Consider the following 27,052-nt stretch of genomic DNA (forward strand, 5'->3'; position numbering starts at 1 on the left):
AAGTTTCTTACTAACCCCATTAGATAGTAATTGGCTTATGCTCTGTAACCTATGGGTGTATAACCCTTGTAGAAATAAATAAATATGTTATAACTGGACACAGTCTCATTATTTAGAGAAAGATCTAATATTTGTATTAATCCTGTTAAACTCTTGGTCACCATGAGATCGTACAGGGATGAGTTCCATAGGATAATTATGCATTATGTAAAACAAACAAAAAACGTTTAGCCCCTTTGCTTGTATTAGTTGTAAATTTGGTTCCTTTCATTTTCATTGAATGTCCCTTCCTTTTTTTGTTGTATTATGAGGAAAAAGGGTAAAGGGAGGCACCTCATTTACCTATTTTATGCAACTCCTATTATGTGTCCACTCTAAACAGTCCAAATCCTTTCAGTTTCTAGGGCTTTTTGTGTATCTAAACATTTTGGTCATTTGTCTCTGAAAGAAGGTGACCAGAAATGAACACACTATTCTGGGCAGGGTGCACTTGACATATATAATCAATAGGTGCATGTGAGGCCTGCTACTGATAACCCTGGAAAACACATGATTTAAGAACATAGGTTTAAGATTAGGTTTGCTTCAGAAAAGAGAGTCCTGGGGTTTGTGGGGAAGATACCACCAGGGTTCAGCTCCGTTCATATTTGAGCTGATTCTGTTCACACCCCCCTACCAATCTGGAATGAGATGTGGCGTGAATGATCCTGCCTGGGGACAAGTGTGATCCAGTCTGGAACGATGAGCAGGGGACTAGGTCACTGTGATGTTGTCATTTCAGCTCCAGCCAAGGAATTGCACCAGCATTTAGAGGCTGCTACGGTCCTGCCTCGCCCCCTATCAATTCATGAGACTTGGTACAGGCAGCAAAACAAGCCAGCTTCTCTTCTGCTAATTAACGGAGCTGTGCCACTGGCTAGGGGTCCGCGATGCGGCGTTGAGTGCCACCAGCCCCTCCCCGGCTCCCAGGGGAACGGGGTGTGCTCGGCACCTTGCAGGCACCTGGGAGGCACCAGACCGCAGGCGATGCTCAGAGTGGGTGGGGCTTAGCCCTGACCCTGTGTGATCCCTACAACCCCACCTGCCCGCCTCCCTCCCCAGCCCGGCTCGTGCTCGCCCCTGCCCGCACTGCGCTGTCCGCCTCCCCTCCGGCCAGGCAGCCCCGCCCCTCTGGGGGCGGGTGCCCCGGCTGTGGCCTCTGATTGGCCGGGCCGGTGGCGTGGATTGGCCGCGGCGAGAGCGAGCAGCGGGGCCCTGCGGCTCTGTCCGCTCAGCCTGGAGCGCGAACCCGGGGAGGTGAGAGCCCGCCGCCGCCGCCGCCGCCGCCAGCCAGCCCGCGGTGAGTGCGGGGGGACCGCTGGTCGCAGCCGGGGCGGGAGGTCCAGGCCCTGGGGGAGGCTGGCTGCCAGCACCCCGTCCCCATCGGGGCAGCCGGGCGAGGCAGGGGGAGGCTGCTGGCCCGGCGCCCCTCAGCCCTGTCCCGTCCCACTCATACCCCGCGAGCCGCTTCTGGGAGCCCCCCGCCACCTGCCTCTCTGGCCCTGCCCTCCGCACAGCCCCCACTTCAGCCCTGGGGAGGCTGCTAGCCCCCCCCCCCCCCGCCTCCGTCCCTGCCCTCCTTACAGTCCTTAATTCAACCCCGGGGGGGGGGGGGGGTGCTGCCAGGCTTATCCCACCGCCCCCTGCCGCCTTCAGCCCCCACTTCAACCTGGGGCGGAGCTGGTAGGCTCCCTCTGCCTCCATCCCTGCCTTCCTTACAGCCGTTACTGTAACCCTGGGGGCGGCGGCTGCTGGCACCTTCTGCTCACCCAGCAGGTGGTGAGGCTGCTGGGCACCCCGGGAGCTGCTGCAGGGTGCTGGCGGTGGTCTGTGCCCCCTCCCCTTCTTACTTGGTGGCCCCTTACCCAATGTGTGTGATTCAGAGGAGGGAGTAGCGGTGTGGTGTTGATGCCCCTGCTGTTCTCTTGTGGGCAGCTGTGGCACAGTTACATGCCTGGTGAGCTTTGCCAATTCTTGCCAAGGGCTCATACTTTGCAGCAAACATGTGTGAAGCAAAGACCCATCCATTTCTTCTTGAGGAAGACTGGTTACTTAGTTGCCTACTTTTCTCCAGTACTGGAGGAGACCACAGTGGTGTGGGGGGCAGAGTCCCAGGAATAGATCCAGGAGCAACACCACATATGCACAAGGGTCCAGCAAGAACAGACAAGGTCTCCCACAATATACCGCAAACCAATTCCTAGAGCAGATCCACTTGATGAGGTGCTAGGAAGCCTGGGATATGCCCCATAAATCCTAGCACCAAACATCTATAATTGCAGTGCCAATGTGAATTGTGGGTATGTGGATACTTTTGCCCATTGCCTGAAATGATACTCAGGGGGTAGGAAAAAAGTAAAAACAATGTTTTTGTTGGACATATGGTATTTGTGCTAAAATAAGAGTTCTGTGTTTTTTCCAAAGCCTGCAAAATGGCTCAAAGTAAAAATATTGTCATAAATTCTTTCTTTGTAGCTTTTAATCTCTTTTCCGATTTATGGGAGCTGGAATCTGTATCTTGCCTCAATGCTAGTTCCTGACCCCATCCCCTTAGGAAAAGTAGGATCCTGCTCCTCAGGTCTCCCTCAGTCCTGCATCCTTAGGGGAGGGAGGTACTTCTTAGAAACCTAGCAAAGGAAACAGAACACCTAGGAGGTGGTTAATCATTTGTGTGCCTGTTGCTGTACAGTACATTGGGTTAGTGCCCTGTGAAGATGTGCTCGCTGGTGCAAATGGACCTTACAAGGCAAGGCCGTGGGTATATTCTGTGCTAAAACCATTGCATTTGTTAGCTTTGGACTTTAGAAGGCATGGCCTTAGGCACATTCTGTGCTAAAACCATTGCATTTGTTAGCTTTGTGAGAAAAGACCTTGTGCGCTTAGATGGTGAGCAAACTTACTCCCATGAATTTTTTTTAAAATGTTGTTTTAAGATTTTAGTAAACATGTGTATAAACTTGCTACCTGTGACCAAGAGAACAAAGAAATACAGGCTATTGCAATGTTGTTAGTTTCTCATCCTATTCCATGAAATTACATATTGCAGCACCTTAGAATAAATGATCACATGATCCCTTGAACTGTGACACATGGACATGCAGTGGTAAATTTCTCTGTCCCTATTGTGTGTGGATTTTAGTCCTTCTCTCCATAGTACTTGGTAGCTGCCATAGTGACAGGTACTGCAGTGAAAATGTTCCTGTGCAGCTGCTGTTCCAGCTCAGGCTGTTGAATCTGTTCATTCTTCTACTACAGCAGATCAGGAAATTTTTCACTAACTGCCTTAGTGAATGTGAACTGGGGACACGGCTGAAAGTGTTTCATCTGTAGTATCAAGGATGCACATCTGACTCCTAGTAACTAGGCTGGCTTTTATAAAAGACAATGCTACAGTGTGCTAGCTAAAGTGCTGTGTTTACTGGGCCTGCTGCAGAGTTGTTTGTTATTGCACAAAGAGAAAATAGATGATCAGGTATATGAACTCACAATGTTTCGGTTACTGATACAGAATTTCCCTTAAACCCAAATAGCTTGCCTGCATTTAGATTGTCTTGCACAGACCTTTCAAAGGCCCCTTCACAAATATATGTCTGAGTAGTAATACAAAAAGGAAGCATTTGTTCAGATGAGTGGCTGTATTGTACTGCATAAAGTTTGTGGTTTTGCCTCTGGGTCTAAAATGTGTAAATCCATGGAACTGCAGCTCATTTCCTTTTCTGTGGCAAGATTCTGGGCAGTTTAAAGGCAAGAAAGCTCAAGATTTCATGTATTGGTGAGATATACTGATTAAAGCTTTCTGTCTCCATTAAAAAAACACATGTAGTTAATTTACCCAAAAACATAAATAAATCCTGACGTCTTCAAGCTTTCTTAATCCATGAGCCACAAAGTTGGCTATGTTTATTCTGAGCTTTATACCGTGATCCATTGAGGAAGAGTAGTGGTGTGTCTCCTTGTCTGGGCAATAGGACATGGAAAAATTACTATGAAAGCTGTATAGCTATAATTTATTGTTGCAAGACATTTGTTTATAACCCTGTTATCTGTGGTTTTGCTTACTTGTATCTTTAAAAAAAAAACACCTTCCATGTTGGTTCTCAGCCAAAAGGTCAATTTCTTTTTGCAAGTTTAAGTGGAAAATATGTTTAGCTCTTTTGAACTGTGAGGATGAAGTGTCTTTTTTCCCCCCAGTGTAAAAAAAAAATTGCCACGCTTGTTGGCACAGATTATTCGAAATGGCTGAACTTTGAAATTTGGCATATGTGTAATACTCATCTTGGAATATTTCCATAATTCAAATCTGGGGAGGGAAATTGATTGGATAATAGTGAAGAGGCTGAGTAATCACTTTTGAGCAATACTCACTTGGCATCTGCTAAGATTTATTCTTGGAGCATAATTAAACCCTGCCCAATCCATGAGAGCACCTGCCCTCTTATCCCATGACATCTTTGATCTTGTCAAAGGCTTTCTGAAAATCTAAGTACACTATATCAGGGTGGATAAAAATTAATGATTTTTTTAAAAAAATGATTTTTGATAGGTTTTTTTCCTCCAAAAACAATATCTAAAGATAGTTTTAATTAAGATACATTATAGCTCAATTATACTATTCTAATTCTAAAGTATAAGACAATCTATTCATGTAATGTTTAAGAAAAGTTTTGTAAATGAGTTCCAATAGTTCATGGATTTAGGGATCCAATCTTATGGGGTTCCAGGTGCTTCTGTATAGATTATACTGGTCTACAATTTTTGAGAAGTCGTCTGCTTCAGAGATAAAATGTGCTATTTATTATGTATTTTGATGTGCTGAATTCAAATATGACAATTAAAACAACTGATTGACTACTGTTTCTAAGGTATTTAAGTTTTTACATTTTATGTCTGTATATTGTGTAGATAGTAGAGTTTAATCATAAATTGTAAACCTAGGTCTTTTCATGTGTTTATGGTTGCTTTACATGATAATGTTTCACCTGTCCTGTTTATGTAACACTTTAAAAATCAGCAAAAGGGTTATCTAACTAAAATTTATTATGAAACAAAAGGCAAAAAACTATTATGTACATAGTTTAGTCCTATTCAGTGTCTACTCGGCGCTTCTTGGCTTGTCTCTTGTATTCATTAAATGGAGCATCTCTTGTCACTGTCCAGCAATAGTCTGCAAGCATTGATAGGCTCCATTTGCCCTGATAGCGTTTCTCCATTGTTGCAATGTCCTGGTGAAATCGCTCGCCGTGCTCGTTGCTCACTGCTCTGCAGTTTGGTGGAAAAAAATCTAGATGAGAGTGCAAAAAATATCTCTTTAGTGACATGTTGCAACCAAGGCTTTTGTATGCCTTGAGGAGGTTTTCCACCAACAACCTGTAGTTGTCTGCCTTGTTTCCGAGAAAATTTATTGCCACTAACTGGAAGGCTTTGTAGGCCATCTTTTCCTTGCCACGCAGCGCATGGTCAAATGCATCATCTCAAAGAAGTTCACAAATCTGAGGACCAACAAAGACACCTTCCTTTATCTTGGCTTCACTTAACCTTGGAAATTTTCCATGGAGGTACTTGAAAGCTGCTTGTGTTTTGTCAATGGCCTTGACAAAGTTCTTCATCAGACCCAGCTTGATGTGTAAGGGTGGTAACAAAATCTTCCTTGATTCAACAAGTAGCGGATGCTGAACACTTTTCCTCTCAGGCTCCAATGACTGTCGGAGTGGCCAATCTTTCTTGATGTAGTGGCAATCTCTTGCACGACTATCCCATTTGCAGAGAAAACCGCAGTACTTTGTGTATCCAGCCTGCAGACCAAGCAAGAGAGCAACAACCTTCAAATCGCCACAAAGCTGCCACTGATGTTGGTCATAGTTTATGCACCTCAAAAGTTGTTTCATGTTGTCATAGGTTTCCTTCATATGGACTGCATGACCAACTGTGCTTTTGTGATGCAAAAGTCACTTCACCACAAACATAGCAGAAGTTATCTGCACTGTTCACACAAGTACGAGGCATCTCTGCTCACTTTGGCTAAACAGAAATGTGTCCCTTTGCAAAATCATACACTGACAAATAAGAGAGCATGACATGGTATGATTTCTAGAGCAGATATAGGGCAATTTGTTCAGCAGAGTGATGTAAGCTTCGTTATGATTGCATCATCCATGACTTCTAGGAATAACATGATGCAATTCATATCATGTATGACACAATACCAGCTTCAGATTGCATCATTCATTGTTTTGCCTAAAAAGCAAGTACTGTCCAAACCCAGTCATAGATTTATTCATAGATCCAGTCAAAGATGTATTTTAGTCATTTCTGGTTTAAATTGAGATCCCTTCCCTTTATAACTCACTTATCCTCCGCCATTCCCAAGTCAAGGGTCATGTATGCTGACCCAATAGCATACCTTGAAAACTAGAGCCAATCAACAATTTTAAGCATCATTTTCATTCTCAGTGACCCAGAATTAGTAAAGTTTGACTACATTTATTTCAGAAGCATTTTGGCTGTAGAGCAGTGGTTAATCTTTCTGTCTACCCAAAGGGACTCAGTGCTCAGTCTAGAAGATACCATCAGAAATGCTTAGTTTTGCAGTTCTCAAACTGTGGATTTATGTCTCCAGAGATAACCTGCTTGTTAACAGCAAAAAAAAAGTTTTAAAATAAATAAGTAATATATAGAGGTGAGAAATAACAGATCTCAACCCTATTGTCCCTCTGCAAATTTGTGTACACAGAGTCAATCCCTTACTTCTCTCTAAAAGTGCAAAGTTTCAAAAAGTTCAATGAATAGAAGATTGTTGGGGTGGAATAGATCTGGCAAGGAGAAGAAGTCCGGAGATAAATGTGAGAAGGGAGTGACAGGCAGTAGAAACAAAAGTGAAACTGTTTGAGCAGCATATTCCAGAAGTCTTGAGGTCTTTCTGAGTGTAGCCTTCATTGATTTGAGATCAACCATACCATTCTCACATTAGAAGAGAGAGCCTGTAACGGCATCAGGCCGTAAAAGAGACCAATGAACTGGTGGAAGTCACTTAAGCACTTGGATTCCTTTTTTTTTTTTTTTTAAACACGATTTGGGTGACCTTTATTCTGATTGGTGACCTCAGAGATACATTCCACAGTCAGAGTAATCAGAGGACAGGTGACAGCTATGGCCCAGCTCCAGAGCTGGGCATGCAGCACTGCTGGGCTAGCTAGGGTTAGGGTCAAGCCACAAGTCAGCCAGGAACAATGGGGCCCCTGCTGTTGTAACACTGGGGCTAGCTCTAGGTGCAACGCACTTCCTAGCTCCTCCACCCCTGGTGAGAGCACAGCACACAGCTGCTCCTACCCCCCAGGATGGACCATCAGCTGGCTGACAATGCCCTGTCCCAAGTCCTGTGGTGACAGGGCAGGGTATTGCAGCCCTTTCTTCACAGCTCCAGCTGGGCAGCATTCTGCCTGCATCCCAACTACTGGTGCCTGGGACACCATGTTACATGTTTCCTTACTAGCACAGGAGAGTTACTCAGACAATACAGACAGCTCCGCAGCACAAGCAGAGGATTAGAGACAAGACACTTGCTAACAGGTCTTACAGCTGAGCAGCTAGATGGAGCCCTGCAAGGGAGATTTTTGGTCCTAAGACTATTGACAGATCAGCAAGAGCCACTGGCCTGGGTACCTGGAATGCAAGAAGTGGGTTTGCTGCTTCAGACAGAGCCCCGAGCCCCAGGGAGGAGAGATCTGGCTGGCTGCTAGCAGCCATGGCTTTGGCACTTGGCTTTGATGGAAGGGTGGGATGGGGCAGCCTTGATTGGTCCCAATATCAGTCTAGACAGTCATTTGGTCCGTATGGAAATGGAGTTTGGTCCCTAGAGAACTAGGGTGTAAGTTTAGGGGAGTTCTGGGTCTTGCACTTGGATTCAGAGATTGTTGAAGTGATAATCTCACTTTTAATAGCAGTAGCTTCTTCTGCTAGTGTAGAAAGAATATTTTCTTCCTTTGGACTAATTCATTCCAAATTGAGAAATCGTTTGGGACCTGAAAAAGCAGGAGAGCTTGTTTTTCTTTTCCAGATTGCGAACAAACAGGAAAATGAAGGTGAAGATGACCGAGTTAGCTGCAGAAGCCAATATTTTAAGTTTCTCATGTTGACCTGGCTGACATAGTCGATTAAATTTTTGTGTTTTTTTAATATTTCATGTAACTATTTTAGTAAAAAAACAATTTTAACAAAAACAAACCTGACTTTAAAAAACTTGTATGTTTAACTAAACTCAAAAATTCACTTGTTTTGTTAAAATATTATATGTTTGCTGTTTGAAAAAAAAATCCATAATACATAACGTTTTATTTAACTAAAACAACAATTTAAATGTCTGTCTGGTGATGTTCTCCTAATAGAGCATGGCAAGAAAATCCTCCAAATATTAATGATTAACCTGTTGAATTGTAGATAGTTCGCCTCCCAATGACTTCATAAATATCTGCTTCAGTTACCTTTGGTAAATGAAATAACCAAACAATTTATTCATTTTTTTTACTACAGCAGTAAAACTAATCTGAAAAGTTTTCAAAATAAATTACTTAAAAATGTATAGTGTGTAATCTTTTAAAAATAAAACTTACATCTATCTCTGAGTTGTGAAGATTATGTATTAAGATTAAAACAACCAACAAGAATGCACTTTTATGTAGAAATCCATGCTTAAATTGAGTCTTCCTGACTAGTGATTTAAATAATGATTTAAATAAAATCCACTGAACTATATCCACTGGATCCCCCTTGTTGACCCCCTCAAAGAATTCTAATAGATCCTGTTTCTGTTGTAAAAGTGTTTAGAGACAGGGTTCTGTGAACTTGAGGTAATGGCAAGTAGCAGGAGTGGCTGTATTCAAAATGTGGTGATGCCTTTGGTTGTGGACTTTATTAGGCTGGGAAGAGCCTTGAATTATACAGTTAATAACATTCCCAGATGCTTTCTTTTTGGTGGAATAATTGTAGGTGACAAACCTTTTAGTACTATTTTTTTCTTCCCATTCTTAAAGCCAGAATAACTATTCTTTTTGCATGTCTGTCTGCAGCCACAGGAAGTGAGCAACTGTTCTTGTTCTTTAATTGTAATCAGTACCTTAATTTTTAAATGGCCACACATGCAGGTACAATGTCTCCATTTCAACCCAAAGGGTGAGATTCTGATCTCAGTAAATAAGAGAGGTAACTATGGACTTACACTTCTGTAATTGAGATCAGAATCTGGCCCTCAGTCTCTACACTCAGGCCCGCCAATGGACGGGGGAGCAAAGGAGTTATTTGCACAGGGGCCCGGCAGCAGATGGGATAGATAAGTATATTTTTTTTAATAAAAATTAAGATAAAGAAATCTGGTCTCCTCCTCCTGCTGCTCTGGACAGAGCACCATCTCTCATTGTGACAATAACAGTTTGTCAGAGTGCTACTGCACCCTACTGGTCTGGCAGAGCAGCAGCAGCAGCCTGGGAACCATGGAGCTTGTTGCCTCCTCTGACTGCTCAGGAGCCGCTGTGCTTGCCGTGCTGGCTCTCTGGCTGCGGGGCTGAGGACAGGGAGACTTTAAAGAGGAACAAGCTCCTTCTGCTACCATATTTTCTCCCCCAGGAGAAACTCCTCGCCAAACACAAGCCAGCAAGTTCAGCCACCCAATTGAGCTGCCCTAAGTTTGCTGAGAGGCAGCCGGGGCTAGCCCTCCCTTCACTCTCACTAGCACTGGCTGACGAGACACTGTCATGAGCACAGGATGAGGAGCCACCTTCACCACTCAGCCAGGGAACGAGGTGCAGGTTTTCCCTCTGCCTTCGCCCCGGCCACCTCCTCAGAGATCTTCCAGGGGATGTGGCACACCATGCCTGCTGTCTCCTCATTGCTCTGGGTGTTGATGTCCCACAACACTAACAGTGCAAGTATTCTATTGTATATTTTAACTTTATTTTTCATATTCAGTTACATGTGGTATATCGGTTTTTTCCTTGTCTTTAGATCACACATAAATTATGATTAGGTGTTTAATTAGCCTACTTGATACTTCAGGTGTTGTCTTACTTTGTGCTTCTTTAAATGTTTCATATCTTAAATACATTATGGAATGAAATGAATTATTTGATTTGAATATATAATTCAGAGCAACAAATTCTACATCTTATATTTAGGCTCACAGTTTGTTTAATACTGGTGCTGTAACTGGAAAAAAAGTTAACTAGATCAAGCAACTCCACAACTTATGTATAGTGGGTTCTAATATGCTATCAAAATACATAGGATAAAAAGTTGTGTTGTAAACCTCAGCCATCCCTTTCTATGGGGACCATTGACTGTTCTGCATTGGGGCCCGGACTTGCTGTCCGGAGGCCTGTCCACAGTGACATGATGGGACTCAGTCCCCAGACAGAGGTGAAACTGATTATAAACAGCCTGAGGGTTGGGGGGTGTTCATATTTTTATAATTATAGTTCTTTTTTAAAATCAGCTTGTGATTAAATATGTGGGGGTTTCAAATGAAAGACAAACAGTGCTGGTGTAAACAGGTATAGTATAAACAGCTGCAACATTATTTTGCTAGTGTACCTCCATCTGGATGTGCAGCTCTCCTACTTCTCAATCTTAGCTTGCAATTCTTGAGTCTTTCTGGAATGCAGCCAGGACTGGTATGTCTAACAGGATCATAAAATATCTAAAATGAGGGAAAATGCTATTCAAGAGATGTCTAGTACTGATTAATAGAGGGATCAAATCACTGCTTTATTTGTGTCTCTTACCTCTTCACATTATAAGAATGTTACTTGTTACTCTGTGTTTGATGTGGGTGAGTTGTGAGTTGAATTTTGGAGTGGCCATTCCAGCCATTGTTCCAGGGAGGATCTAGCTTTTGTGTAGGCCTCTGCCCCAGACACCATCTACAGAAATTTTTCTTTCACTGAGATTATTCCCTTCCTCTGAAACGGAGTTTGGCGCCAAGCTGCATCAGTGCGGCGTCCCTGTGTGGCATCTCTCTAAACCAGGGGTCGGCAACCTTTCAGAAGCGGTGTGCCGAGTCTTCATTCATTCACTCTAATTTAAGGTTTCGCGTGCCAGTAATACATTTTAATGTTCTTAGAAGTTCTCTTTCTATAAGTCTATAATATATAACTAAACTATTGTTGTATGTAAAGTAAATAAGGTTTTTAAAATGTTTTTAAGAAGCTTCATTTAAAATTAAATAAAATGCAGAGCCCCCCAGACCAGTGGCCAGGACCCAGGCAGTGTGAGTGACACTGAAAATCAGCTCATGTGCTGCCTTCGGCACCCGTGCCATAGGTTGCCTACCCCTGCTCTAAACTGTGGAGCAGTCTGGCGCACAGTGAGATCAGGGCACTCATATCCACATTACAGAACATGACAGCAAGGTTGGAAGCAGACCCTTTAAGAAGATAAGCTAAGCTGGGAGGTGCTCTTGTTAGAGTGACCACCTTTGAAATGAGCGCCAAAAAAAAAAAAAAAGCATCCCCCACAAAGCAAGCCCCTGCAACCCTAGCCACAAGGCAACTTCGCAACCCTACCTCAACAGCTGCTTAATATCTAGATTGATAACAAATGGGGGGTTGTTTTATTAGCATATTTTGCTAGGCAGTCTTTGCAGTCTTTCATTTAGCCAGTTGTCATTGAATGTGCAGTTTCTGATGCTAGTTTTTTTTCAGGGGTGTAGTAGGAGCACTTGCACCATTGCCCTGATCTTCCATTGTTTAATATGCCTCGCATATCTCCTCATTCTTGCATGACTCAAACCCTCTCTCACACATATGTGTGGTATGCTTGCATGTTGGTGGGCAAAGAGCTGCTGTATTTTCAACAGTTTTGATCTGTCATCGCTTAAACTGCAGAAGTTGGAAAACTGCAGCATCTTCAGCTGGACACAGTAACTTTTAACATTAGATATCCTAGTGTATTGTGATGATAATGCAAATCTTAAAACCCAGGTAAAAAAAACTAGGAAGATTATATGATTTTTCTGCCAACTGGCAAATCCCTTTAAAAAAAAAAAAAAAAGATAGATAGATAGATTCAGGCCAGTCAGATACTGGCCAGGTGGTAACCCTAGTTCCTGTGGCCCTATTCTGTACTTAGTCAGTTTCTTGACTGATCCAAGAAAGTAGCAGATTGCTTGGCTCTGCTGCTGGAAGGGAGAAGAGAACCTGAGAGTCCATGCTTGACTAGGTGTGAGACACAGCAGGGTCATTGAGAAGTCTTGGGAAGTGTGTGTATGGCAGGAATTCCAGCTGATGGGCAGCCTCAGAACAGTCCAAGCAAAGAGAAGGAAGGAAGGATGTTTTGTTTGTTTGGGCTTTTTTGTTATTTCCCCCCTCTTTCGCCCATGCATTACAAACACATGCATGCTCTTGCTGACACCTTTGATCAGCGTGCATGTTGTTTTTTTGGTATCAAAAAAGCAGACAGAGGCACAATGGGCCAGAAGTAATAGGCAAGAAGGAACTGGTGCATGTGCAACTTTCCAAACCGTTAGAGGCCAGGCTGGGATGGATAGCGAAGGAGGAAGATAAGGGGAGAGAAACTCTACACACCCAGTAGGAAGAGAATTTGGAATTTGTACAGAAGAGGCGCAAATAATGAGGACTCAGTAAAGCTAAAAAAAGGGCTTTCTAGGGTAGGATAGATAACCCGTTTTCTGCACACCCAGCTTTTTAGTGTATGGGCCAGTCTTTACATTCCAAGAAAGGTCCTTGTGTATTTAAGAGAAATAATATCTCCTTGTGTTTTTCTGTGTCTTGATTTCCATATTCATGTAATCCTGTCTAGCCAAAGGTCCTGCAATAACACTTGTAAAAGGAACAAAATAACCAAGCAAACCTGCCTTAGTTTCTAGCATTTTTCACAAGGTTTCTTCAATACTTGTCCTCTCTGTGCTGAGGAATGAACCAAGTTCAGATGAAATTCTGCAGTGTTTTAAGCAAACTCAAGAAGCTTCTGAGTAAGATCATAGACTGTGTCCTGATCGGAATGTAGTGGTTGTATAGAGTGCAGTTTCTTAAGAATTATGATTTTCACTCCTCTGTATGGCTATTGGTGTGAATGCAGGAAATCTGCAGTGCAGTGTTCCTGAACTGTCTGTTAAATTACTTAGATCAGCTCTTAAGGTTATGTTTTATTATACTGTTGGGGGAGGGGAGAGAAAGTAACTGGTTTATTAAATGTGGTCAAAATCCACAAAGGGCTCTGATATAATGGATTTCTACATTCCAGTTAGTAAGCTGGCGTTGCAGGCATGCAGTGGTATTCCTAAAGCATGTCATAAAACTTCAGCTTCTGATTAACTTTCTGCCATTAACTAGAAGCAGCAAGGAAGGAGGTGCAGCTGCAGTATTTCTTGTTCAAGGCTTCACTAGATTATCAAAGGATATTGACTTGGCAGTGTCCAGTAAAATTACTTTGTTAAACCCTACATTCGAGTCTCACTTATAAGGTATGTTTTATAGGTGAGAGGATACACTTTGGACTGTCACCTTTTTTTGAGCAGTCTACAACAATGCTCCCACTGCATAGCTGAGCACAAGAGAAGCTAAAGACAATCCAAGAACAACTAAAGGAAACACCCTTAAGGAAAGTGCTCTGCCAAGCCATTGCACTGGGGCTGTTTGTTTCAGCGTACTGTCAATGAAAAATAAAAGTTGTCCAAATAGGCTAAATTCATCCCTGTGTAACTTCTCTGAAGCCACATTGAGTCACACTGACAGTGAATTTAGCTCAATGTCTTAAGCCTGGTCTACACTACGCGTTTAAACCGGTTTTAGGAGCGTAAAACCGATTTAACGCCACAACCGTCCACACTAGGAGGCACCTTATATCGATTTTAATGGCTCTTTAAACCGGTTTCTGTACTCCTCCCTAACGAGAGGAGTAATGCTAGTATCGGTATTACCATATCGGATTAGGGTTAGTGTGGCCGCTGATCGACGGTATTGGCCTCCGGGCGGTATCCCACAGTGCACCAGTGACCGCTCTGGAGAGCATTCTGAACTTGGATGCAGTGGCCAGGTAGACAGGAAAAGCCCCGCGAACTTTTGAATATTTCCTGTTTGCCCAGCGTGGAGCTCTGATCAGCACAGGTGGTGATGCAGTTAAAAATCAAAATAAAGAAAGAGCTCCCGCATGGACGATGCAGACATGATCGCTGTAAGGGCAGGCAAATCTGTTCTATCAGCGCTCCGTTACAGAAGACGACATTCAAAATCATTTTTTAAATATCTCCAGACAGATGCCATAGCAGGGACTCAGCGCACTGCTGCGTGACAAGCGTAACGGAAAGCCAAAGAATCAAATGGACGCTCATGGACTGGAGGACTCAAGCTATCCCACAGTTCCTGCAGTCTCTGAAAAGCATTTGCATTCTTGGCTGAGCTCCAAATGCTTCTAGGGTCAAAAACAGTGTCCGCGGTGGGTCAGGGCATAGCTCGGCAATTTACGCACCCCCCCAACCCACCCCCAGAAGTGAAAGGGAAAACAATCCTCTCTTGACTCTTTTACATGTCACCCTATCTTTACTGAATGCTGCAGATAGACACGATGGTGCAGCACTCAACACCAACATCCTTGCTCCCCCCACGCTATGGCTGACTGATGGTACAATACGACTGGTATCCGTCCTCGTCATCAGCCTATTGGCACATGGGGCAGTGCAACCATGATGACCAGCATCTGTTAGGTCGATCAAGGGCGCCTGGTCCTAATTTTTCCTGGTAGATGGTGCAATATGGCTGATAACCATCGTCGTCGTCATAGCAACAGGGGGCTGAGCTCCATCAGCCCCCACCCTTCATGTGTAAAGAAAAGATTCAAGTGCCCCTGAACTAGCAGAGGGATGCTGGGCTCCTCTCCTACACATTCCTTACTGTCCTGTCTGGACTATCATAGCAGCTGGAGGTTGCCTTCCACTCATATCTCACTAACAAGTCACTGTGTCTTATTTCTGCATTCTTTATTACTTCATCACACAAGTGGGGGGACAATGCTACGGTAGCCCAGGAAGGCTGAGGGAAGAACGGAATCAACAGGTGGGGTTGTTGCAGGAGCACCCCCTGTGAATAGAATACAGCTCATAATTTCTGCAGGATCTGACACAGAGCAGCTGTGCTCTCTGATACAGTGGTTCTCTAGTACACTTGCCCATATTCTAGGCAGGACTGATTCTATTTTTAGATACCAAAAAGGAGGGATTGACTCAGGGAGTCATTCCCAATTTTAACTTTGCCCCTGGCTAAGAGCAGCCAGGGGCACTTATGACAGCAGCAAATGGAACAGTGCAAAAGGACTGGTAGCCACGATCATCTTATTACCAATTTATGGTATGGTAGATGGTACAATATGGCTGATAACCATCTCTGCTATCATGCAAAAGCAAAAGCATGCTGCTGTGTAGCGCTGCTGAATCACCTCTGTGAGCGGCATCTAGTACACATACGGTGACAGTCACAAAAGGCGAAACAGGCTCCATGATTGCCATGCTATGGCATCTTCCAGGGCAATCCAGGGAAAAAAGGCATGAAATGCTTGTCTGCCGTTGCTTTCCCAGCGGAAGGAGTGACTGACGACATTTACCCAGAACCACCCGCGACAATGATTTTTGCCGCATCAGGCACTGGGATCTCAACCCGGAAATTCAAAGGGGCGGGGGAGGCTGCGGGAACTATGGGATAGCTACGGAGTAGCTACCCACAGTGCAATGCTCCAGAAATCGACGCTAGCCTTGGACCGTGGACGCACACCACCGATTTAATGTGTTTAGTGTGGCCGCGCACACTTGATTTTATACAATCTGTTTTGTTAAACCAGTTTATGTAAATTCGGAATAATCCCGTAGTGTAGACGTACCCTTAGAAAGATTGCCACATTACCGATGTTCATCAGTGCCTTTCTAAAATGATAAGTAATTTGGACAGGCTTGTCTGACAGTGCAGAAAACTAAAGAGACAAAGTGAACTAGGTGATATCTTCTATTGAACCAACTTCTGTTGGTGAGAGAGACAAGCTTTAGAGCTTACACAGACCTCTTATAAAAGATATTACCTACCCACCTTGTGTCTCTAATATCCTGGACCAACATCAGTAGCGTAGCTAGGGGGCAACAAGGGGAGCGGCCGCTCCCCCGATCACATTCCCCAAAAGTGGCGCCTTTTTAATTTTCATACTCGAGGCCGCTTCCGGGTCCGTTTGCTTCCAGGTCTCTCACTGCACCTGCTCCAGCCCCTGCTCTGGCTCTCCCCCATGGCCCCTGCCCCTGCTCCACCTCAGCCCCACCTCTTCCTGCCCCAGCCTGCTCTGCTCCCCTGGCTCCCAGGCTTGGAGGAGGGGGGAACCACCCCCCAGCACTCGCCAGCGGCGGGGCTGGGAGCCAGGGGAGCGGAGCAGGCTGGGTCTGGGTCACTCCATTTCCTGCAGGAAGTGGCCAGTCGCTCGCTCCCTCCCTCCCCCCCCACGGAGGCCTGGGATCAGCCCCCCCCCGCTCCCACCCACACAGGCCCCCCACAGGCTGCAGTATTTCTGCAGGGGGGCTGTGTAGGGCACCAAAATAGCTAGGGACAGATGTTTTCTTGTTTAATTCTTCAGTAAACTCCTGCTCTCCCCTGCAGGAGAGAGGTGGGTTTGAGAACAACAGCCCAGATCCTTAAAGGTATTTAGGCTCCTAATTCCCAATAGGCCTTAGGTGCCTGAAAACCTTTGAGGATCTGAGCCAACTAGCTCTGGAGTCCTGCTGTCAGTCTGACAGAGGAGATGCAATCTCTGAGGAGGAAGGGTGGCAGACAGATGACACTGGTCATCATCCCTGCCTGATGGCTATTACATGAATGTATGAGTGCCTCACCACTATGGATAATGTCCAGATGCAGCTGACATTTGGGGTGGGGGAATAGGGAGGAGAGAGGTAATGCTAAATAATAATTAACAGGATGGCCAGTATTGCAGCATGGAATGAAGGAGGGAGAGCAAAAATCCCCCAATCCTGCTCAGTCCATCATAATAGGGTTTGAGTCTCAAAGCCCGCTGAGGTCAGCTGAAAGACTCCCCTTGACTTTACTGGCTTTGGATCAGTGAGTTGGGGGTCTCTTGGAATTGACTGCTGGGGGCTAAGCCTGGGGACTGCTAGCAACTCTCACTTCCTACTCCCTCAGCATCTTGCAGGATCAGGCCTTTCATTGAATAGGGTAGGCTGCTCATGTCAACCCCAGAAAGTTAAAGACAATACTGCAGAGCCCCAAAATGGGCTCTACTTTCACAAAGTCCTGACCTACTGGGGAATGTCCTCCAGACTCCAGTGCCTGTTAGTCATATTCTGTTGTTTTTTATTTTCAGGGGCTTCCTTGGTCTCTTTCTTCTTTAACTGCAGAATTACGGTTCAGCCTTAGGGCTGGATTCTGATCTCGTGTTCAGCTGTGCAAAACCACTGAAGCTATGGAGCTGTGCCCAGATATGCGACAAAAGAATTTGACAGCGGAGATACTCCGTTTTCACTAGTGTCACTGAGAAGAGGATCTGGCCCTCAGCAATTAAGTGGCTGCTTTTTTTACAGCCAATGATCAAATTATCCTGTAATAGCTTCCTGAAGGGATCGGCATTGATCAAAACAAAGGGTGGAAGTTGCCTTCCTGTTAGCACAAATGACTGAGCTCCTGAGGTGCTGATAGAATTAGATGGAGGATCAAATTAACCAGGAGTTGAAGTAAGTGAAAGTAGCAGTTGAATCTAGGGGGATAAAATAGTGAACTGCACCATTCCATCCCCTGAGGAGAAAGATAAATACATCAGCATCTCTCTTTTGGTGAAATGTGAGTGGTCTGATGTCTGAGCTGTCCCACAAGGAGTACTTAGCCAGACGGTGCTAATCCCAGAGTACACTGCTGAGCCCTTGTCCCGTGAAGGTTGGTGAATAGCCTTAGGGAACTTGGGGTTCGCAATCTTGAACAAACTTGAACTTTTGTTCAGAAACAGTTGAATGTTTCTTGTTGTGAGGAGCTGTCTGTTTTCTTTATTGAAAAGAGAAGTCTGGTCAGATTCCAATTAATGATCTCTGTGGAGGCAAAGTCATGTCTGGTACAGACAAATATGAATCTTGCCTCTTTGACCATAAGTCTCTGTTATTCATGGAGGAGCTAGAGGTGCTTGGGGAGCTCTGAGTTGCAGACTTGACCCGTGTCCTGCCAGGCTGGTAAGATCAAGTAGGGAAGTACTGAGTCTATTTTTTGAGGAGACTGTCAATCCCTTCCTTTGGTTGGCCCTTGCTGAAGAAACCTTGATTCTCAGAATTCAGCCCATTATCTTCTGCCTCTAATCTCCCTTTTCTTGGGAATATAATTGGAAATGTTATGTGGAAAGGACAATTCTGACAAATCCAGATTCCAAAGATTTCCTTGGTCACTGTCAATCTGTTTTTAGGTTTGGATGTGACACACAGGCTACATTGGTATGAATGTTTTTGATGTCCTTCTAAGAATGGCTTAAAATAATGGGCCAAATACTCAGCTGGTGTAAATCCGTGTAGCCGCACTGAAGTCAATAGAGCTACACCAATTCACATCATCTGAGGATCTGGCCTCAGATGCCCATTCTAATTCTTTTATTTATGTTACCAGCTTTAGACACCATTTGCTGACAGGCTGAGGACCGGAGCAGGGACATAAGGAGTGTCTCTTGAGTAGCTCCATTCTAGCCTGTCAAAGAGACAGCTTTGGGGCAAATATTCATCTGCACTGAGGGAATTCTCATACTGGGTACAAGGTGGTTCTATTCTCTCACCCCTCTAGTTCAGTGTATATATCACCATTCGTGAGCTGTTGAGCCTTCAGTATGCAGATGATACACAGTTCTGCATCTCCATTTTATGTGACTTATACAGTACATGAGGTGAGCCTTCTCAGTCTCTAACAGAGATGGGTATTTAGATGTGAATTAGCTGGTTTATTCTTAATTTGAATAAGAAATAATAGTGGTAGTCTGGGGGAAATCAGCCAGAAGAAGTGACGAGATTTACAGCAGTTCTTTTACCTGAAGGACTATGTCTACCTTTTGTTACTCATGTTTACAACCTAGAGAATCTTGATCTGGATATTTAGATAGCAGCAGTGGCCAAGAATAACGTTAATCTCTGTTTAGGAAGAAGGTTGTTAACTTTTTTGCCAGTTACATATCTTGCCATGGCCCATGCCTGATGGGAGTCTTACAATGCACTGTGGTGGCTCAGTCACAGGGAGAGACTGTGGTGCATCATGGTAGACAGTGTAGCTGGGGACTAAGGCACGTAAAGGAGAAAGGCAGCATGAGGGAACTGGAATTATAACTTCCTTGAGGCGCGATGGCTGCTCAGTTGGACACACAGATTTCATTTTGACTACACAAACCAAAATTAAAATGTTTCTGTTCAATGAAAAGAGGCCCAAACAAAATATTTGGATGTTTCTGAATAGAGATTTTTTGGGGAATTTATTTTTCTGTAAAGAATTTCACCTGGATCTAGTGAAAACTCAGAATTTCCAGAAATTCTGACATTTTGATTTTTGTTTTCAAAATGACCTGGCTGCCGTGTAGACAGTGTTTTTTTGTTTTGTTTTGTTTGTTTGTTTTTAAATTAATCACATCCTGGGCATTTTTAGCCTTCCAAAATGGGTGACGCCTGATGTTAGAACCTGGCTACACCACTGACCAACATGGCTACAGCACTGTGTAGTGCAGAAAATGTCTTCTTTTCATCTGACCATAGTAAAAGAGGTTTAACTTCGGAATTCATGAAGGCCTCCGATTCAGCAGTCCATCCCTATTCAGCAAAGCATTTAAATACTGTATGTGCCTGAGGTTAAATTGGGGCCTACTTCAGGAATCTACATAATCTGGGTGTTACAGCTCTTATAGGGAGAGTCTGTCAGCAGCGTGAGGTGAAGGAAGGCTCTTGGAGTATAAGAAAGACTTCAGAATGTTGGCTACCTTTTTTCCACTATATATCATTCCTTTTTCTGTGGTCCTAAGTTCCTATACTCAGTTCTCCCCAGACCTTTTTTCTCCTCTATACTACCTCCTCTTTTATCTAGCCTCCAAATAAAAAATGTCTACCTGTAATATTTGTTCTTTTGTATCTCATTCCACAGCAGCACATAGCTCAGGGGTCAGCAACCTTTCAGAAGTGGTGTGCCGAGTCTTCATTTATTCACTCTAATTTAAGGTTTCGCGTGCCAGTAATACATTTTAATGTCTTTAGAAGGTCTCTATGAGTCTATAATATATAACTAAACTATTGTTGTATGTAAAGTAAATAAGGTTTTAAAATGTTTAAGAAGCTTTATTTAAAATTAAATTATAATGCTGAGCCCCCCAAACCGGTGGCCAGGACCCGGGCAGTGTGAGTGCCACTGAGAATCAGCTCGCGTGCCGCCTTCGGCACACATGCCATAGGTTGCCTACCCCTGACATAGCTTATTTTAAGATTTCCATTCTCCTAATTATAGAAATTAGTTCTCCTTGTAAGGCACCCCTCCAGTTTTAGGGGTGGACTGAGCCTGCTCTCTAGAGCTTATTGTAAAAACACAGCTTGGGAGGTTCTCTTAGAATAAATTGAAATGAATATGATGAAAGAATTGTCATTGGAACCATGAATCTTTAGCAGAATGAAGTTTGAATATGTCAAGTGACTTGTAAAAAGGACTGGAAACTTTATTTTATGTTGTCGTTCCTGCTACTAAAATCCTTTCTTTCAGCCAGGAAATTCTGCAGTTATTCAGATCTTTCCCTTTAAAAGTCATGATCAAGAAAAATGGATTGAGATGAGAGCTTTAAAGGTAGATTCCACTTGCAACGCAACAAATGTCAAACATATTGCAGCTGTCTTTTTCTCATGGGAACGTCACCAAACAAATACAGTCTTTCCTAATGTTTACTCAAAAAATATTAAAACTAATGAATATAATGAACATCTGAACATGTATGAGCTGACTGTTGTTCAAGTAGCTGCTCCTCAGCAGTCAGACAATATTTTCCCCCAAGCTTCTAAAAAGCTTTTGATTTTCCATGCCTACATTTAATTGACCATACATTGTAATTCCCACTCCCTGCCCTGACCAACTGAGACGCGTAACAGGATTTCAAGGGAAGGGGAGACAGTGCCATCATTTTGACATTTAAATGAGTAGAGTAGATAAACATCACTAGGAGAATGTATTGCAGGGATCAGTCCTGTATTAGTAGGGAACTGGACAGCCTGACCAAATAGGCCATCTCCATTTCTAACTGCTATGAATCTATAATTAAAATAGGTATTTTACACATGTGGACACACTTCTCAAAGCTTCAGTTATTGCCATGTTGGGTGGAATACAGACTGTTCTCTTGGGAAGGGGGAAGCTCTTGTCAGCCATTGTATATCTGATCTGTCAGTCTGCAACCATGGGAGAAAGGGTGTTTACTTTCAGAAATGGGAAATATCTTCTGTGGCTATTGAGATCTGCTGGGCTTGGGTTTTGTCTTAAGAGCAAATGTGTAATTATAGGCATTGAATACATTCTTATTTTCATCTCAAACTGGAACTTGATATATACCTTGGTAAACTGGGATATAGGCTACTGTGTATAAAGAGCAGCAGACAGTTACCAAAATCTTAGGGTATGCAGGGGCTAGGATGACCCATCCCTGCTACATGTGCTTGGAAACTCCAATCTTGCGTGTTAAGTTTGATTAGTGTAGAATTGAATTGATGCATTTAATCTTTTGTCTTCCTGTGACTTATTAAAGAGTTAAACTTTCCTGCTGCAAAAATAATATATGAACTGATGTTGCATTATCAACATTGATACTGATGTCATAAGAGGAAATGAAGAAGAGTGGAGGAAATAACCTCCCAGCTCATTATCTGGACTCTGATGGGGATTGCTGTTATGACAGTATATTCAATTGGCTGGAAGTGTGATAGAAAGATTAAAAATGAAATTAACTGCCCAAAGTTTAGTAGACATGAATGTGCTGTTTTTGAAAGAGTTAAGGGCTAAAAATAAACTAAAATATGAGCTGGGCTATTTCATGTTTGCCTACTCCATGCATCTTGTAATTCTCCCCCACACAAAAAAGACCATTTATTTCCATTTTTCATCAGATTTGTTAGCAGTTGTAATAATAGCTTAATTATTTTGTCAAAATGTACTGCAGACCACTTACAATTACACTATGATCGTTAAACTACTCTTGTCAAGTAAGTGAATACATTGCAGTTTGGTTTTAGTTGCCAATCCTTTTTCTTTGTTCCCTTGCTGATTTGCAGTATTTGCTGATTTCCACCGAGTCTTCGAGATATATGTGAGGTTCTGCGCTGTGGCCAAGAGTTGGTGAGATACTTAAGCTCATGAGTAATCTTAAACATGAGTAGTCTCATTTATCTCATTGAGACTATTCATATGCTTAAAGTTGCACATGAGCTTAAGTACCTTATTGAATTAGATCAATGTTAATTTAATTCTGCTTTCCAAGCAGTCTCATCAGCTGAAGTCTGGAGATGGTTGTTGAGGTTTTCAAAACAGTTTAGGGGATTTAGACACATTTTCCTTTAAAATTATTAGAACATGTGTGTCTAGCTTTGAAAACCTCAAGCTGAATGCTGCAAGGTTTGCTTCAGCCTAATTCTGACAAGTGAGCAATGATGAAATAATGTTGGGAGTATAGGTATGTGAGACCCTACCTGACTTCTGTGTAGCCCCTTAGTTCATCCTTTCACACTATTTAACCATTTTTTTAAAAAGGTTTGACTTCTCTCCTCTTTGATGTGAATTTAAGTAGCTAGTGTCTAAACGGCTTTGACATTTGTAACTCCAAATTAGTCCTAAAACGGAGACTGGGACACTGGTTTTGTTTGTCTGAGTGAATTATATCATATAGCTGATACTTGAGTGACACTATACAAACCTGTCCCTGCCATGCATACATACATGCATCCATCCCTCAAATTTGTTGGAAAATAAGAGGTTCCTAGTGATGTACTGAGGTTTATTGCACCGAATATCCAGCATTCACAATGCGTATTTTCTCTTCAGAGAGGACAGTTGTGTCCTGAAAATTAGTTTAGCTTCAAAGCTTGAAAGAGTTCAGTAGTATGGGACACAGTCTTTTAGTCAGCCATAGATGGAAGGGGGCATTTTTCACCACTGTGGCTATTTGGATATCCACTGAAACTGAGCAATCCAACGTTGGTTTGTTTTTTTTTCCTCCCACTCCATTTTCTGATGTGCCTTTCTCTGAGGTCATCCCATCACTTTTGTCCAAATAAGGTTCAAACTCTTCTCCCCAGTTTCTACTTGCTAGAAAATTGCATGCTGTTTACAATAGTAATTCCTGTTTGTGAGCTTCCGTAGGTATGTTTTGTTTTTGGTAGCTCTTGCACCAGTGAGTAAAGGAAAAATGCAACCATCTAAACATTTAAGTTCTAAAGTGCAAAAAATATGCCAGGCCAACTTAATTTTTAGCCAATGTCTGCATTGTTTCATATATTCCCTTCCAGCTACACTGAAAACTTCATAGCTATAGTTTACAGTTAAGCTAGTGATCAAACTAATTAGGCTAGTTATGGTATTGATTATTACAACAGATAACCTAAGTTTGTAGACTATTTATAGTGATTGGGGACCAAATTTTGCTCTTAGTTATGCATACAAGCTAATTGGCTTAATTAGGGTTGCACATATGTAATAAAAAGTGGTATTGGGTCATGAGTCCCTTTGCATGTGATTTTTCTGCCACATCACTCCCCATAATTACTCCTGGGGGAATTCTGCACCACTGCACGATGCAGAATTTTGCAGAAATTAACGTGCATGCAGAATTTCGTTTTCCTCCATAGAAATGGGCTGCAGTGCTTCTAGCTGCCAATAGGGACCACTGGACCTGGCAGAGCCCAGCTCGCACATAGAAGACACTGTCGGGGGGAGGGAGAGGAAGCTAGAGGGTTCCTGTCAGTTGCAGTTCCCAGCATGCCCTGAGGGAAGGAGAGGGTGGCACGCAGGAAACTCTGTGCAAGCCTGGGACCGAGCATCCGGCTGTTTCTCCCTCTGGATTCCTCGGCTCTGGGTGGGGAGAGGAGTGGATGTCTGGGCTGGGGGGGCCATGGCTGGGCTCTAGGGAGGAGGGGGTGCAGGTGTCTGGGAAAGGGGTGGCCCTGCGTCTGGGCTCGGGGATGGGGTGTGGGTATCTGGCTGAGCTATGGAGGGGAGGGAATGCAGGTATCTGGGAAAAGGGGGGACGCGTGGCTGGGCTATGGGGGGAGGGGCTATGGGTATCTGGGCTGGGGGCGGTGGGTGGCCATGGCTGGCCTCTGTGGGGAGGAGCTGTGGGTGTCTGGTTCCCCGGCTGGGCTCTGGTGGGGGGGAAAGGGGGAGAGAAACAGGAACTGGGTTGTCATAGGAGTTTCTTTAACTCTCTACTCCTGGGGGATTTTTTGTGTGTCTGTATTGTTACAGACATACTTGCTGACGGGTATTTTGAAATAAATTGCCAAAATAATTGAAAATGGCGTTAATATGTACGACAAATAAAATTTGCAGAATTTTTAATTTTTTGGTGCAGAAAGCCCCGAGGAGTAATCATAATAACTGATCCTATCCCCGATAGGGTGCTGAGACACAGAAAAGTCCTTTATTAGTGACGACGAAGACAAATTTATAAGTTGTCCAGAGCTGTCTCTTCCTCTCCCTGAAATGATGACTTGGCTCAAGGAGTTAAATAGCTGATTAAGGAAGATAGGGCCATAAAGTTCTGCAATCCCTTTGCTGCAGGAATCTTAAAGGTTTGATTTCCTGTTTCAAGAGCAGTCGTAAATAGAAATGATTGTCTATCTCCTGTTAGTGTATGTGGTGTGCCTCTTTATGGTGTGGGCTTTGATTAAGTATAATCAAATCACTCTGATTGTAGTAGTTGTCACTATGTAAATGTTGATTTGATACTCCAGTGAAAACAAGATGCTCCATTCCTTTTCAAGGACTGCAGGCATTTTAAATGAGCGACATTTCCTCCTCAAAAAGTTTGGACTTCTCAGGGCTTACTTTTTAATCCCTTAGCAAGTCAGTGTTTTAAGTTATGAACAGAATGTGGCGGTGAATGTCCCAGTTTGTTTTGCCCTTTACTGCTTGATGCTGATGTGTTCTATTTCTATTTCTTGAAGGCATATATAACATTTATGTTTTTGACATTTTGTCTCTACCCCCTAGGAGCTGCTATGTCTGGGTATTTTGTTTTACTCGAGTGTTAAAGTTCTGTGCATTGTATGGAACATTTTGTATTTCCTAACAGGTCTCTGGCTGTTGCTTTCTAATGTGTCGGAGCCACTGCCTATTGAAGGCGTATAAAATAAATCTTTTTCTTTGCCAGTATGTCTGGTCACTTATAGTAAAACCATGTGTCTGTAAATATTACAGCAATAAGTAACATGACTAGATCTTATATTTACTGGGTGTACAAATAACCAGTCTTAATAGTTACCTTGTGCTTTCATTTGCTGCTGTGCACCAATCTTTCTAGATCTTGATCCTTTTCCTTTTAGCACATGTGTCTCGTGATAATGCACTGAAACTGATGCACATATGAAAGAATACATTTGATAGAAAAGTTTGCTTTTGAATAAGAACATAAGTAGAAGGATCAGTTCAAAAGAGCAGAAAATGTACTATAAGTTTCCCTGGAAAAATCCAGTGTGCTGTTTTGAGATTGCTCTACTACTTTCGTTGGTTGGCTGTGTTCTTTCCTTCAACATGCTATTCAAACAGGACTTGTTACCAACATTAGTCCTGATGAGTTAGTGTTGAAGTCAATGGCTGGCTTGTGTTATGACCCATAGTTTTGTTGCAATCATGAAAAGAATGATAGTCCTGTTAGATTACTGGACTGGATCTCAGCATATCTGAGTTCAGTTCCTTGCTCTGCCACAGACTTTCTGTGTGACCGTGGGTACGTTGTTTAATATCTCATGCATTGAGTCCCCATCTGTGACAATGGGGATGATAATGCTTCCTGTCCTCACAGGGTCGTTAAGGATACATTTGTTAATGTCTGTGAGATGTTCAAATATTATGGTGATGGGGAAGCCTAAGCATCTAGAAGAATATTGGTGTAGAAAATGTATGTGGTAAAGTGGAGGGAAAAAAAAGGATTCAGAGCAGCCACACCTTCTTTCAGAACGTACATTCCAGCTTGAGATGGGTAGGAAGATATAATTTAGTCTTTACATTGACGCTTTTGGTGCAGGAATTACAAAGTCGGTCTCTAGTGTTGAATTCGATGGTGATATTTTTGGAGCAGGGGGCTGTGTTTTATACAGTGCCTAGCACAACGGGGTCCCTATCCTGACTGGGGCCTCTGGGTGCTACTGCAACGTAAATAATAATAATTACTATTACTATAATGCTTTGAGCTTTGATAGCACCTCCTAGCCAAGGATTTCAAATTGCCTTGGAAACCTTAATGAATTCAGCTATACCTCATCAAGCAGAGTGTTTGCCACCGGTGATGTAATATCTCCATACAGCCCATCTTGGGAGTCGTCATCCTGGCTGTTCAGCCACATAACTCAGAGTAGTAAATTTCTCGGAGAAACCCCAGCATTCTATAGATTGTGGGTATAACTGCCTATCGCTCCCAACTCCTCACAGTCCCCCTCACCCTCTGCTAGCTGATATGGTCATGAAAACAATGTTCTGTTTGTACAGGAATATTTATTTCTTCTTAGCTAGTGATTAAAGTAGTTTCGTAGTGTAGCTAGTTACTTGGTTCGCTACAAAGCCAATATTACAGTTGATTATATTTTTCCCAGCAACTAGTATAGGCAAGAGGCTTTTGTCTCCATAAATTAGCTATTTATATTAGGGTGACCAGATGACAAGAACAAAATAAGTGGGACACACAGTGGGGCAGGGCCCAAGCAAAAAAAAAAAAAAAAAAAGTGGGAGCGCTGCCGAAGCACAAGCCCCCTCCCCTACCCCCCCCCAAAAAGGAGTGCCCC

The 27,052-nt window shown here is 43.3% G+C and overlaps 1 protein-coding gene across 3 annotated transcripts in view; it reads left to right on the plus strand.

Moving 5' to 3' along the window:
* Window positions 1–1,212: 1,212 nt before the first annotated feature.
* ABAT (4-aminobutyrate aminotransferase) overlaps window positions 1,213–27,052 on the plus strand; it is a 150,265-nt gene continuing 124,425 nt past the window's right edge. For 2 of the 3 annotated variants that reach the window (XM_039493036.1, XM_039493038.1), the window contains exon 1: window positions 1,213–1,339. The gene's annotated coding sequence lies outside the window, so the exon portion shown is untranslated. The remainder of the gene's footprint in view (window positions 1,340–27,052) is intronic. The other variant, XM_039493037.1, reaches the window with a different exon arrangement.

The sequence above is a fragment of the Mauremys reevesii genome, linkage group 10 (genome assembly GCF_016161935.1).
Source record: "Mauremys reevesii isolate NIE-2019 linkage group 10, ASM1616193v1, whole genome shotgun sequence".
NCBI lineage: Eukaryota > Metazoa > Chordata > Testudines > Geoemydidae > Mauremys > Mauremys reevesii.